Source organism: Triticum dicoccoides, chromosome 4A, assembly GCF_002162155.2.
Source record: "Triticum dicoccoides isolate Atlit2015 ecotype Zavitan chromosome 4A, WEW_v2.0, whole genome shotgun sequence".
Lineage (NCBI taxonomy): Eukaryota > Viridiplantae > Streptophyta > Magnoliopsida > Poales > Poaceae > Triticum > Triticum dicoccoides.
The window spans coordinates 732,906,340-732,922,034 of record NC_041386.1 but is presented as its reverse complement, the minus strand read 5'-3'; positions in this window follow the sequence as shown (position 1 = coordinate 732,922,034).

Sequence of the window (15,695 nt, the reverse complement as noted above, 5' to 3'; positions counted from 1 at the left end):
CCCTTTATGTGATGTCGCCCAGACGTCCGACTGTGGCATTTCTTTTAAAGCCCTTTATGTGATGTCGCCCAGACGTCCGACTGTGGCATTTCTTTTAAAGCCCTTTATGTGATGTCGCCCAGACGTCCGACTGTGGCATTTCTTTTAAGCCCTTTATGTGGTGTCGCTTAGACGCCCGACTGCGGCATGCATTTTATTTATTTACCTTTCGAGGCGTCGCTCCAGACACCCGATCGGTTTTCAGTTATTTATTTTGTTTATCAAGTCCTGCAACATTACCGTTGTTATATGAGCATCATCCTTTATTCATGATGCATTCATGCACTCATTGATTATATCTTTTGTCCGAACTATCTTGCGAGTACTTTCAAAGTACTCACCTGGCTTGTTGATTTGGCCAGATGTTGATGAGGGCGATCTCATGGATGAAGAGTTTGATAGCGAGTCCGACGCCTAGAGGAGTCCCAGTCAGTCCCGTGCGATCCTGTCTTGGTCATTGTATTATCCGCTTCCGCAACCCCCGAATAAATCCATCGAGCCTCACCTCGATGCTCGATGGGTTGCCAGTAGAAGTCAAGTTATACTCCACCACTTTATATGCGAGCTAGTAGCATACCACCACACCCCTGTGCCATAACCGCCTTTATGTAAGATATCGGCGAGTTTGTAATAAATTGTTGAGCAGCCTCAGCTCAACCCTGTAATATATTTAATGCTACTGGTCCTCTGTTTATCAAGTATTTGTCTACCAGAAAGGATGACTTTTCCTATACTGGGATTTAAAGATCGATTTTCTCAATATTTATTTATTGGAAAAGTCGGTCGTGACAGACTTGGTAACCAAAGCCAGGCTGACTGTAGGAAGCCACTAGGTGCAATCGCTAATTGGTTATTAGCATGATAGAGATATTCATGTTTTTACAAATGTAGTCATTTTTCTGACAGTCAGCATAAAATTTATGATCTGATCACTCAGAATTTTTGCCTACTTTTGTAGATGGCCGGCAACGACTGCGAGTCCCAAATGTTCGCCAACGTGCCTGAGGGGTTCGTCAAACTCCTCTCCTTCATCGTTCAGGTCGCGATGGGGCCATCCGTGTGCCCAGTCTTCACGCTTTATCCACACAAGATCGACAACAGTCTGACCATGCACCTGGCCGTGGTGCAATTCAAGGGAGGCCATGCTGAAATACGCCGCCTCCGATTCGTGGGGAGAGCCATGCCTACAGAAAGGCATGCTATGCAGATGGCTGCCCGCGAGACGATAGCCCGTCTTCGGGATGTTCCTCCTGCAATGAAGACCCGTCGCTACCGCTACCTTCCATGCCATGTGCCTTACACCTGTCACTACTCTTTCTCTTGGCCCAGAGGAGAGCGAGACGAAGCCCTTAAGATGCTTGTCGAGTACCTCCGAGCCCTGGAGGCAGCATTCGACTGCATGGTGGATGACCTCGTAGCTGCACGCATGGACTCAGTTCATGGCTGTGCTGCTAATAGGAGGGAACTCCTACACACCGCTCCACCACTGACTTTTGTATCATCCGCAGCCTCTCACTCGCCTACCATACTCGCCTCTGCTCGTCGTCTGCCTACCACAGAGGAATTTAACCAGGCTATTGCACCCAATCCCGTCCGCTCTGCACCACTTGTTGCACCCACTCCAATACGTGCTACCCCACCTATTCCACCCACTCGTATTCGTGTTATTCCGCCTACGGCACCTGCTCCATCAGCTCAGCACAACGTTTCTCGTCTAGAACCTATTAGCGAGGGGGAGGTTGATTCCCCAGCGTCTCTGCGTCTCACCCTCGGCAGGCCAAGGGAGATCCTCACCATCTCCGACTAAGTACGCATAGACGCCATGCGATGTATCGACTTGTGTAATATGTTTTTATGTACATAGGTTGTGAGAAGTAGCCTGTTTGCGCATCATGTAGGATTTGGAGGAGTGCACTAGTTTAAATAACATGTCAGGATTATGTACGCATATCCTGAGTGATGTAATGTATAATTATGCCCGCGTGTAGGATATGCAATAGTCCTTCTCCACGCAAAAAACGTGTGTTTCCAAAAATATCCTGGAGTTTAAAAATGTTCTTTGTGTGTGATTTTATTGACTTTTGCGACTCTCTTTCTTATCTTACGAGTTCACAAAATATATCCCCAGTGTGAAAGATGTCTCGTCCTTGGACGCGCTCCATGCCAACTCAGCCAGAAGAAAATTATGGCACACCGCAGAACCACAATTTCACTCAGGGTCAGACAAGTCAACAGGACAGTGAAACAACTTTTACACAAGTTTGTCGTTTGTATCAACAGAGTCAGCAGCAACACTAGGAAATGATGAACCAATTCATCAATATGGAAAGTAACCGTGGTCAGTATCAACCGCAATCCAAATTATCCGAGTTACAAAAGATGCGTCCTCCAACATTTTCTCATACTGACAAGCTTCTTGAGGCCGATGACTGGCTTCGAGACATGGAGAGAAAATTAATTATCGCACAGTGTTCGGACCATGAAAAAGTACTATATGCACCACATTATCTCATAGGACCAGCCGCATCGTGGTGGGAAAACTTCCTGCACATGCACCCCAACGAAAATGAAATCACCTGGGAAAATTTCAAAGAAGGTTTTCGTGGGACACATATTCCTAAGAGCGTCATGAAAATCAAGAAGAAAGAATTTGATGAACTCAAGCAAAGGGCCATGACAGTGTCAGAATACAACAGCCAATTCACTCCGCTGTCTCACTATGCCAATGAAGAACGCATGACCGAGAGCAAGAAGATGGAAAAATTCTTGGAAGGCCTGGCACCCGCCCTTAAGTGCCAGCTAGTTGTGCATACCTTTCCAGATTTTAAAACACTGGTGGATAAGGCCATTACCCTGGAAAAAGAGCGACGTAGCCTGGAAGATTTCCGCAAACGAAAAAGGGACCAGACTACTTTTACTCGCAATCACAGAAGCAAGAAGGAATTTCAGAAGGGGGATTCACACAAAACCCCAACGAATAATTCACGTCCAATCAAGAATTTCCATGCAAGAGACAAAGAGTTCACCTATCGCCCAGGCGTTACCTGTTATGCTTGTGGAGAAGAAGGGCACTATGCCAAGTAGTGCCCCAAGCCAAGGAGCTCAACCCCGAAGCTCAATAATGGTGGAATTAATTCAGCACCAAAGCGAAGCAATTTAAACCCCAACAACAACCACCGGAAAGGTCACTTGAACCACATGACCCGAGAGGAAGCACAGAACGCCCCAGATATCGTACTCGGTATGTACCCCGTCAACACAATACCTGTCATGGTTTTGTTTGATTCTGGAGCTTCTCACTCATTCGTTTCGAAAAGTTTTGCTTTGCAAAATAATTTTTCGATGCTTCCCTTGGAAAAATCAATGATCATCAAGTCCCCTGGAATTAAGCAAGTAACCCAGAATTACTGTCAAGGTGTGGTTATTGAATTTGAAGGATTGAAGTTTTACGCCAACCTTATTGTACTGGAAAGCAAAGGACTGGATGTCATCCTAGGAATGGATTGGTTAACCACCAACAAAGGTTTTATTGACTGCTTCAACCGTACTGTGATTATCACACACCATCATGGGAAGAAAATAAAAGTTTCAGCCAAAGAGAGACAAATACCTTGGCAACCTAGATTAAACAAGGTGGACGTTTCTGAGCTGAACAAGGTTCCAGTAGTATGTGAATTCCCAGACGTATTTCCAGAAGAACTACTAGGCATGCCACCAGACCGAGAGATAGAATTCAGCATTGAGCTAGCACCCGGAACCGCTCCTATTTACAAGAAACCTTACAGAATGGCACCATCCGAATTGGTAGAGTTGAAGAAGCAAATAGAAGAATTATTGGAGAAAGGATACATACGAGCCAGCTCCTCACCTTGGGGTTCTCCAATTTTATTTGCCAAGAAGAAGGATGGGACAATGAGGTTGTGTACTGATTATCGAGCTCTCAACATGGTCACAATCAAGAACAAATACCCAATGCCCGGAATAAATGATTTATTCGATCAGCTCGCACAGACCAAAGTCTTCTAAAAAATTGACTTGAGATCAGGATACCACCAATTAAAAGTACGAACAGAAGATATTCCCAAGACCGCATTCACCTCCAGATATGGGCTGTATGAGTTCACAGTGATGCCATTCGGGCTAACCAACGCCCCTGCATATTTTGTTCACCTCACGAACAAAGTATTTATGAAGTATATGGACAAGTTTGTTGTGGTATTCATCGATGATATTCTGATATATTCCAAAACACCAGAAGAGTACGCCGAACATCTCAGGATTGTACTCGGAGAACTCAGGAAACATCAACTGTACGCCAAATTCAGCAAATGTGAATTTTGGCTAAGGCAGGTGGGTTTTCTGGGCCACGTGCTAACCCAAGAAGGTATTGCAGTAGACCCGGAAAAAGTCAAGGCCGTACTTGGCTGGAAACCACCAGCTAACGTAACGGACGTACGGAGTTTCTTGGGAATGGCAGGCTATTATCAGAGATTTATTGAAGGATTCTCTACTATAGCAAAGCCCATGACACAATTGCTCAAGAAAGGCAAGAAGTTTGAATGGACAGAAGCATGTGAGAAAAGCTTCCAAGAGCTAAAAAGCAAATTAACAATGGCACCAGTACTAATTGTGCCAGATATACACAAGAATTTTGAGGTATATTGTGACGCATCCCGGAAAGGCCTCGGATGCGTATTGATGCAAGAAGACAAGGTAGTTGCATATGTCTCTAGACAACTATGCAAGCATGAGGAAAATTATCCCACTCATGACTTGGAATTAGCAGCAGTCATTCATGCACTCAAGGAATGGAGACACTTCCTACTTGGGAATCGTTGTGAGATATACACAGACCATAAGAGTCTTAAGTATATTTTCACACAGCCAGAGTTAAATTTATGACAATGACACTGGTTAGAGTTGGTGAAGGATTATGATGTTGGAATCCACTATCATCCCGGAAAAGCAAATGTTGTGGCAGATGCACTTAGTCAAAATCACAGCACGAACGACGATAATATACCAAAGTTGAGGCCAGAATTTCAGCAGGAATTTGCCCGACTGAATCTAATAATGGTCACCGAAGGCAGTGTGTCGAATATAGAAATACAACCCACCCTGATGGAAAGGATCAAGGAAGCCCAGCACGGACACCCCAGCATTGAGGGCATAAAAAGAAAAGTGAGTTTGGGAAGAGCCTCAGAATTCAACGTAGATGAGCAAGGAATATTGTGGTACGGAGAGAGGCTATGCCTACCAAATGTCAGGGACCTCAAACAGCAGATATTGACTGAAAGTCACACAACTCCGTATTCAATCCATCTTGGAGGAACGAAAATGTACAAAGACCTTCAGGAAAATTTTTGGTGGCACGATATGAAGAGAGATATAGCCATGTTCATTGCATGCTGTGACTCTTGTCAACGTATCAAGGCCGAGCACCAGAAACCAGCCGGACTGTTACAGCCAAATAAGATACCCGAGTGGAAATGGGACGAGATTGGAATGGACTTTATCGTTGGACTGCCACGGTCACGACACGGAAACGATGCCATATGGGTCATAACCGACAGATTAACCAAGGTGGCACATTTTATTTCGGTAAAAACAACTTACACCACTCAGAGACTGGCCAGACTTTATCTTGCCCGTATCGTCTGCCTGCATGGAGTCCCTAAGACTATCATCTCCGATAGAGGCACACAATTCGTCTCTACATTCTGGGATCACCTACAACAGGCACTGGGAACCCAACTAGCCTTCAGTACCGCATACCATCCCCAGATTGATGGGCAGACGGAACACGTAAACCAAATCCTAGAAGACATGCTAAGAGCCTGTGTCCTCACCTACGGGAACAGTTGGGAAGAAAGGTTGCCATATGCAGAGTTCGCATACAACAACAACTATCAAGCCAGCTTGCAAATGGCACCCTTTGAAGCTCTATATGGGAGAAGATGTCGTACCCCGCTAAATTGGTCAGAGACCGGAGACAGCCATATCTTTGGCCGAGATATGCTCAAGGAGGCCGAGGAGAAAGTTAAGACAATTAGAGAACGACTCAAAACAGCTCAAAGTCGGCAAAAGAGTTATTACGACCGAAAGCATCAGGAAATCAGTTTTGAACCCGGAGAATTGGTGTACCTGAGAGTTTCTCCTATGAAGGGTCTGCAACGATTCAAGATTAACGGGAAACTAGCACCAAGATTCATCGGACCATTTCATATAGTGGCCCGACGAGGCAAGGTAGCCTACCAGCTAGACCTACCCGGAGACTTATCCGGTATCCACAACGTGTTTCACATCTCGCAGTTGAGAAAATACATGAGCAACCCAGAGTGTTGTGGGAGACCTGATGATCCACGAACACCTATGGGACCGGCGGACCGAGCCCCTTTTCGGTTCGGCGGGGGGCGGAGATCGCACGAAGAGCAGATCGAGGCGAAGCACACGAGCGATTTACCCAGCTTCAGAGCTCTCCGGAGAGATAACACTCCTACTGCTGCATGTCTGAGTGTATTCAGTTCTTGCTCGAGACCGAGCGTGAGTGTTTTCTGCCTCCGAAACTCCGAACCCCCTCTACGTTGCGCATGGGCCTCCTTTTATATGCTCAAGGGGTCTCCGACAGGTGGCAACATAGATAAGGGTAAAAATGGAAAAGGAGTTGTGGTTGGTACAACTACCTGTACAGTGTACCCTACCTAACCCTGACGGCAGGGGACAAAGGCATTAAATGCCCATCCGCGTCGCCCGAATAGTGCAAAAAGGGACCGTCAGGGGCGCCACCGCTTGCCACGATGGTAATCTTGTCAGCGTCGCTTGCCACCGCGCACCCCTGGCTGCACAGCCTCTCGCCACGCGTGTCTGGAAAGGCCCCATGGCGACACGTATGTGGATGTGCTGGAGCGCGGGTACAGGATGGTAGCTTGCCGCGGTCGTTGTCTTGTCGCGCCCGGAAGCTTGTCGCTCACCGGACCTTGCCGGGACGCGTGGCGCATCGCGGCAAGTTCCTCGAAATGCCTTGGTTGGCCTTCCCGGCAAGCTCCTCTTGCCGGGGCCTTGTCTCCTTGGCTTGAATATTTTGTTCTTGAATGGCTCCAAAGAAGCCGCGGAGGACCTTGGCGGTCCCCCGGCAAGCCTTGCCGCGGGGCGGTGCAACTGCCCGTGCACAAGTTCGGGATACTAGGGTACCCCTACTCTAGTACACCGACAGGAGCCCCCGGGCCTGGGCCACATACGGTGCCGAGCGCTGTTGGGCCAGGCCCAAAACAGGGCACGGGCACGCGCGGCTTGGGTTACGCCGTATCTCATTCCGCATCCACCGCGCCCTCCCCTAACGTCACGCGTTGAATGCGGCGTCGTGGGAGAGATCGTGGGCTGTTTCTTTATTCGGAAAGGTGGAACGCCCGCCCCCTCCCTCTTTATAAGCAGGGTAAACAGGGGCAGTTCGCTCACATCGCTGATTGCTGTTTCCAATCTCGAAAAACTCCGCTGCTCCCCCCTTCTTCCCAAGGTCGAAAGAGAGCAGCGCTCCACCCCCCATCGCCACCGGCACCACCCACGCTACCGATCCCCCTCACTACCTCCGCCATGGCTCCGAAATCCGCGAAGGTTGTGAAGACGGCCGAGGCGCAGCGGCTCGTGGCGCCGTGAAAGGAGCGGGCCATCTTCCCACCTCAGCTCGCCGCGAGGGAGCTGAGGGAGTACTACTACCTCTTCTGGTCGACGGAGACGCGAGCCCATCCGCGCACGAAGGTACTCCCAGCCGCCACCTCAAGACTGAATCCGAGCGGGTATCCCTTCTTCGCGTTGTTCTTCTATTGCGGGCTCTGCCCGCCCTTCTCTGAATTCTTCTGCGACATTATGAACACCTACGGGTTCCGCCTCCTTGACTTCACCCCCAATGCCGTTCTGACCATGGCAGTTTTCGCACATCTCTGCGAAAACTTTGTCGGAGTCCACCCAAATGTAGCCCTTTTCCGCCACTTCTTTATGCCCCGAGTAGAGAGAGGAGAGCCCTTATCCGGCGGAATCTCCTGGATCTCGAGAGCCGGCAAGAAGGAGGCCTATCTGGAGGGAGAGCTCCGCAGCAAGTGGGAGGAATGGACAGCAGAATGGTGTTGGATTGTAGAGGAGAACCCACAGCCTTTTACCGCCCAGCGTCAAGCCCCAATAGTGCGCGGCAACGATTGGAGCAATGTGGCCCCGGAGGACGATAGGCTGAAGATTGCCATCACCCGGATCTTGTGCCTTAGGCTTGCCGGGCTCACTGTAGGCGCCGTAGGCGCAAATTTTCTTCGCCGCCACATCGCCCCCCTGCAGGAGAGGAGGAGACCTGCTTGGGAGTTCCAGAACACGGCGGATATCATGAGGCTGCGCCCGGGCCTCAACTTCAACTTCACCGTCCTGGAACTGGACGCGATGCTCCTGGAGTTGTTCAAGCACGATCCCCAACATCCCTTCACGCTGCCGAGGGGCGTAGTTCCGCTGTGCAACAACTCATCGCTCGACCGCATCCGCGCAATGATGCCACTGTGCGATTCGCATGGAATCGTTCCCACCTGGCAGGAGCCTGCGGACGCCGTTGTGCAGGAGTTCTTCGACGGCTTGGTTGAAGTGCCAGTCCGCGCCGACGAGCAGAGGAGCCTTACCCGCGACACCACCGAAGAGGAGATGCAGCACATCGCCACTAGGCTGGAAGAGGCGGCGGCAGCCGCTGCCGCGGGCCAGTTTGGATTCACCAAGGAGGAGGCAGAGGCAGCAGAGGCGGCAAGCCTTGTCGAGCGAGAGGAGCTTGCCGCGAGGGAGATCTTGCCGGGTCTGAAGCCGAGTCGAGCGAACCCGCCGAGGGCGCGGGCGGCTCGTTGGAGATCGACTCCTCCTCCTTCCCTCCTTCAGACAGCTTGCCGCAAGCGGAGCCCCCAGCTCCACCAAGAAGGCGTCTCCGCAGGGCCGGAGACGTAGCGGGGCGGCAGACGGGCCAACAGCCGCCGCACTGCGCGACGCGCTCCACCGCGGCAAGCACCGTTGCCGCGGGAGCACCTCACGCTGCTGCGACAACTGGAGCGGGGCCCTCCCGGACCACCGCTTCTGATCCCGCCAAGCAGCCCAGGGAACCTACTCCTCCGCCTCGCCGCGCCGAAGGTGGGCCGGACTTCGACCTCTCCGCTCTGAGCTCCGACGAGGAAGAGGAAGAGTAAGTTTCCTTGCTATGTTTGTAATTCTTGAATTCTTGTCTTGTCTTGTATCTGATTTGCTTTACTCCGAATCCATTCCTTTTCAGGACTCTGACTCAAAGAGTGGCGAACAGAGCCAAGGTCCCGGTGATTGTCATCGAGGACGAACCCACCGCGTCAGCAGGGGGTGAGTCCCAGACCACCTTGTCGGACCCGGCAACCATTCCCCGAAGCAGCCCCCAGCGCAGCCCCCAGCGTAAGTACATTATTTACTTCTTGCTGTTATGTGCACATAGGTGCTCTTTCTTTGTTAACCTCTGATTATTGGCTTGTGTAGGAGCAGAGCAGCCTCACCAGGAGTGCCCGGAAGCCGCTCTCGACATGCCATCCGCTTCGACTACACCGCCAAGGGAGGATTCCCCGGCAAGGGAGAATTCTCCGGCAAGGGGCAGTTCTCCGGCAAGGGACAACACAGGTAATCCTCTTTGCCTAAAAACTTCCCTTGGGCTCTTCTTCTTTTGATTCTCTTTTCGAACATTTGCTTGATTCTTCTTCCTTTTCCGGTCGTCAGGTCCATCCGCCACGGAGCCAATGGACACGGAGGCCGCCGGCGAGGAGAACGCGCGCGGCAATACTGACGACGCCGTTGTCATTGAAGAAGAGGCCGGCGCTGATGATCCCGCCGGTGAGGAGGCCGCCAAGGCCACCGCCGCAGAAGCAGGCGAGGGGTCCGGCGATCGCACTGACGGCCCCGAGGCCGCATGAGCGTTAGGCGCTGCGCCGACCGTCGATCCCTCCGCCGCTGCTGCAGCGTCAGGCTCCGAAGAGTCCCAGCCCGGCGCTTACTTGAAGGCCGGCGACGGCATCTTCATCAAGCTCCCCTGGGCGTCGAGATCCAGGGCGCCGGTCGAAGGAGAAAACTTCGACGAAGAGTTGCTCGCCTCCGCTGGGCTGTCGCTGGTCGATGCGCCAAGCAGCAGCAGCGGCGAGCCCGAGGAGGAGCAGCTGCTGCGGAAGCTGCTGTTGCTCTACCGCGCCCGGCAGGCCAAGCTGGCGTCCCGAGAAGCGCGAAGGCGGGAGTGGACATGGAGAAACGCGCGGAGGAGCTCCGGGGCCTCAACTAGGAAGCTCTCCGGTCCTTGGCAAAGGAGCGGGAGCGACTCGCCGAGGAGCGCATGGCCTTCCTCCTCAAGAAGGGTGAAGTCGAAGAGCAGCAGCGTCTCGCTGCCGAGAAGTTGTCCGCGCGGGAAGGCGAGTTGACGCAGCGGAAGGCCAATATTGACAGCCACGAGGAGGAACTTGCCGCGCGCGAGCAAGCAGTTGGCGGGGCTCTCAAGGAAGCAAAGGATGCCGCCGCAGCTGCCGAGGCCGCCAAGAAGGAGCTGGAGATGAAGGTGGCGCAGCTGGAGGCCGATCTGAAGGCGAGCGGCGAGGAGCTTGCCGCGCTCAAGCGTGAGCGCGAGAAGGATGCCGCTGCTCATGGCGAGCTGCAAGGTCGTCTCGCCGAGAGGAGCAAGGAGCTCAGCGCCGCCAAGGACCTCAACGCCGATCTCGAACTTAAGCTGGCCACCTTGACTGAGACTCTGGACGGCGCCAGGAAGCAGGAGGCGGCCTTGAAGGAGAAGATCAAGGCCGACGAGGCGCTGCTGGCGAGTGCTGCTGCCGCCCAGAACGCCTTCAGGGAGACTGTGGAGCACTGGACCGAGGGTCTTGTGAATGCTGCCGCAGTCATCGACAGGGAGCTGGCACAGCTGGGGATGGAGGATTTCAGGTACTCCTCCGACGAGCACCTCCAACCCAGCGCCAAGCTCAGCTTATTCTTCAAGGGCGTGGCGACGACCCTCCAGCGACTCCGGGAGAAGATCCCAAAGCAGCTGGACGACGAGTTGCGCCAGATCTGCGCGGGAGCTCTTCAGAAGGTGCTGGTGAAGGTGGCCTTCCGCAACCCGGGCCTCAACCTCACCAATGTCCTCAAGTCCTTGCCGCCGGACACCGATCTGGAAGCGCTCAAGGCCCTTGTCGCACCCATTGTGGACAAGGTGAGCGGGATCAAGAGGGTTGAGGGTGATCGCGTAGATTAGGCCGCTCGTTTTCTCTTTTTCTTGTCGCTGCTGTCCATTGTTGGGTTACGTAGTAATTTCAAAAATTTTCCTACGCGCACACAGGATCATGTGATGCATAGCAACGAGAGGAGAGTGTTGTCTACGTACCCAACGTAGACCGACTGCGGAAGCGATGACACGACGTAGAGGAAGTAGTCGTACGTCTTCACGATCCAACCGATCAAGCACCGAAACTACGGCACCTCCGAGTTCGAGCACACGTTCAGCCCGATGACGATCCCCGGACTCCGATCCAGCAAAGTGTCGGGGAAGAGTTTCGTCAGCACGACGGCGTGGTGACGATCTTGATGAACTACAGCAGCAGGGCTTCGCCTAAACTCCGCTACAGTATTATCGAGGAATATGGTGGCAGGGGGCACCGCACACGGCTAAGGAATCGATCACGTGGATCAACTTGTGTCAACTTGTGTGTTTAGAGGTGCCCCTGCCTCCGTATATAAAGGATGGAGGAGGAGGAGGCCGGCCAAGGCAAAGGTGCGGCCAGGATAGGGAGTCCTACTAGGATTCCAAGTCCTAGTAGGAGTCCACCAAGAGGGGAGGAAGGGAGAAGGAATAGGAGGAGAAGGAGAGGTGGCCGGCCCCCTTTTCCCTAGTCCAATTCGGACCAAAGGGGAGGGGGGGCGGAGCAGCCTTTTTCCTCTTCCCACTAAAGCCCATCAAGGCCCATTACTTCTCCCGTAACTACCCGGTACTCCGAAAAATACCCGAATCACTCGGAACCTTTCCGATGTCCGAATATAGTCGTCCAATATATCGATCTTTACGTCTCGACCATTTCGAGACTCCTCGTCATGTCCCCGATCTCATCCGGGACTCCGAACTCCTTCGGTACATCAAAATGCATAAACTCATAATATAACTGTCATCGTAACCTTAAGCGTGCGGACCCTACGGGTTCGAGAACAATGTAGACATGACCGAGACATGTCTCCGGTCAATAACCAATAGCGGGACCTGGATGCCCATATTGGCTCCTACATATTCTACGAAGATCTTTATCGGTCAGACCGCATAACAACATACGTTGTTCCCTTTGTCATCGGTATGTTACTTGCCCGAGATTTGATCGTCGGTATCCAATACCTAGTTCAATCTCGTTACCGGCAAGTCTCTTTACTCATTCCGTAATACATCATCTCACAACTAACATATTAGTTGTAATGCTTGCAAGGCTTATGTGATGTGTATTACCGAGAGGGCCCAGAGATACCTCTCCGACAATCGGAGTGACAAATCCTAATCTCGAAATACGCCAACCCAACATCGACCATTGGAGACACCTGTAGTACTCCTTTATAATCACCCAGTTACGTTGTGACGTTTGGTAGTACCCAAAGTGTTCCTCCGGTAAACGGGAGTTGCATAATCTCATAGTCATAAGAACATGTATAAGTCATGAAGAAAGCAATAGCAACATACTAAACGATCGGGTGCTAAGCTAATGGAATGGGTCATGTCAATCAGATCATTCTACTAATGATGTGACCTCATTAATCAAATAACAACTCATTGTTCATGGTTAGGAAACATAACCATCTTTGATTAACGAGCTAGTCAAGTAGAGGCATACTAGTGACACTCTGTTTGTCTATGTATTCACACATGTATTATGTTTCCCGTAAATACAATTCTAGCATGAATAATAAACAATTATCATGATTATAAGGAAATAAATAATAACTTTATTATTGCCTCTAGGGCATATTTCCTTCAGTCTCCCACTTGCACTAGAGTCAATAATCTAGATTACACTGTAATGAATCTAACACCCATGGAGCTTTGGTGCTGATCATGTTTTGCTCGTGGAAGAGGCTTAGTCAACGGGTCTGCAACATTCAGATCCGTATGTATCTTGCAAATCTCTATGTCTCCCACCTGGACTAGATCCCGGATGGAGTTGAAGCGTCTCTTGATGTGTTTGGTCCTTTTGTGAAATCTGGATTCCTTTGCCAAGGCAATTGCACCAGTATTGTCACAAAAGATTTTCATTGGACCCGATGCACTAGGTATGACACCTAGATCGGATATGAACTCCTTCATCCAGACTCCTTCATTTGCTGCTTCCGAAGCAGCTATGTATTCCGCTTCACATGTAGATCCCGCTACGACGCTTTGTTTAGAACTGCACCAACTGACAGTTCCACCGTTTAATGTAAACACGTATCCGGTTTGCGATTTAGAATCATCCGGATCAGTGTCAAAACTTGCATCAACGTAACCTTTTACGATGAGCTCTTTGTCACTTCCATATACGAGAAACATATCCTTAGTCCTTTTCAGGTATTTCAGGATGTTCTTGACCGCTGTCCAGTGATCCATTCCTGGATTACTTTGGTACCTCCCTGCTAAACTTATAGCAAGGCACACATCAGGTCTGGTACACAGCATTGCATACATGATAGAGCCTATGGCTGATGCATAGGGAACATCTTTCATATTCTCTCTTTCTTCTGCAGTATTCGGGCATTGAGTCTTACTCAATTTCACACCTTGTAACACAGGCAAGAACCCTTTCTTTGCTTGATCCATTTTGAACTTCTTCAAAATTTTGTCAAGGTATGTGCTTTGTGAAAGTCCAATTAAGCGTCTTGATCTATCTCTATAGATCTTAATGCCTAATATGTAAGCAGCTTCACCGAGGTCTTTCATTGAAAAACTTTTATTCAAGTATCCCTTTATGCTATCCAGAAATTCTATATCATTTCCAATCAGTAATATGTCATCCACATATAATATCAGAAATGCTACAGAGCTCCCACTCACTTTCTTGTAAATACAGGCTTCTCCGAAAGTCTGTATAAAACCAAATGCTTTGATCACACTATCAAAACCTTTATTCCAACTCCGAGAGGCTTGCACCAGTCCATAAATGGATCGCTGGAGCTTGCATACTTTGTTAGCTCCCTTTGGATCGACAAAACCTTCTGGTTGCATCATATACAACTCTTCTTCCAGAAATCCATTCAGGAATGCAGTTTTGACATCCATTTGCCAAATTTCATAATCATAAAATGCGGCAATTGCTAACATGATTCGGACGGACTTAAGCATCGCTACGGGTGAGAAGGTCTCATCGTAGTCAATTCCTTGAACTTGCCGAAAACCTTTTGCGACAAGTCGAGCTTTGTAGACAGTAACATTACCATCAGCGTCAGTCTTCTTCTTAAAAATCCATTTATTCTCAATTGCTTGCCGATCATCGGGCAAGTCAACCAAAGTCCATACTTTGTTCTCATACATGGATCCCATCTCAGATTTCATGGCTTCAAGCCACTTTACGGAATCTGGGCTCACCATCGCTTCTTCATAGTTCGTAGGTTCATCATGATCTAGTAGCATGACTTCCAGAACAGGATTACCGTACCACTCTGGTGCGGATCTTACTCTGGTTGATCTACGCGGTTCAGTAGTATCTTGATCTGAAGTTTCATGATCATTATCATTGGCTTCCTCACTAACTGGTGTAGGTGTCACTGAAACAGTTTTCTGTGATGAACTACTTTCCAGTAAGGGAGCAGGTACAGTTACCTCGTCAAGTTCTACTTTCCTCCCACTCACTTCTTTCGAGAGAAACTCCTTCTCTAGAAATGATCCATTCTTAGCAACGAATGTTTTGCCTTCGGATCTGTGATAGAAGGTGTACCCAACAGTTTCCTTTGGGTATCCTATGAAGACACATTTCTCCGATTTGGGTTCGAGCTTATCAGGTTGAAGCTTTTTCACATAAGCATCACAGCCCCAAACTTTAAGAAACGACAACTTTGGTTTCTTGCCAAACCACAGTTCATAAGGCGTCGTCTCAACGGATTTTGATGGTGACCTATTTAACGTGAATGCGGCCGTCTCTAAAGCATATCCCCAAAATGATAGCGGTAAATCAGTAAGAGACATCATAGATCGCACCATATCTAGTAAAGTACGATTACGACGTTCGGACACACCATTACGCTGTGGTGTTCCGGGTGGCGTGAGTTGCGAAACTATTCCACAGTTTTTCAAATGTACACCAAACTCGTAACTCAAATATTCTCCTCCACGATCAGATCGTAGAAACTTTATTTTCTTGTTACGATGATTTTCAACTTCACTCTGAAATTCTTTGAACTTTTCAAATGTTTCAGACTTATGTTTCATTAAGTAAATATACCCATATCTGCTTAAATCATCTGTGAAGGTGAGAAAATAACGATATCCGCCACGAGCCTCAATATTCATCGGGCCACATACATCGGTATGTATGATTTCCAACAAATCTGTTGCTCTCTCCATAGTACCGGAGAACGGTGTTTTAGTCATCTTGCCCAAGAGGCACGGTTCGCAAGTACCAAGTGATTCATAATCAAGTGGTTCCAAAAGT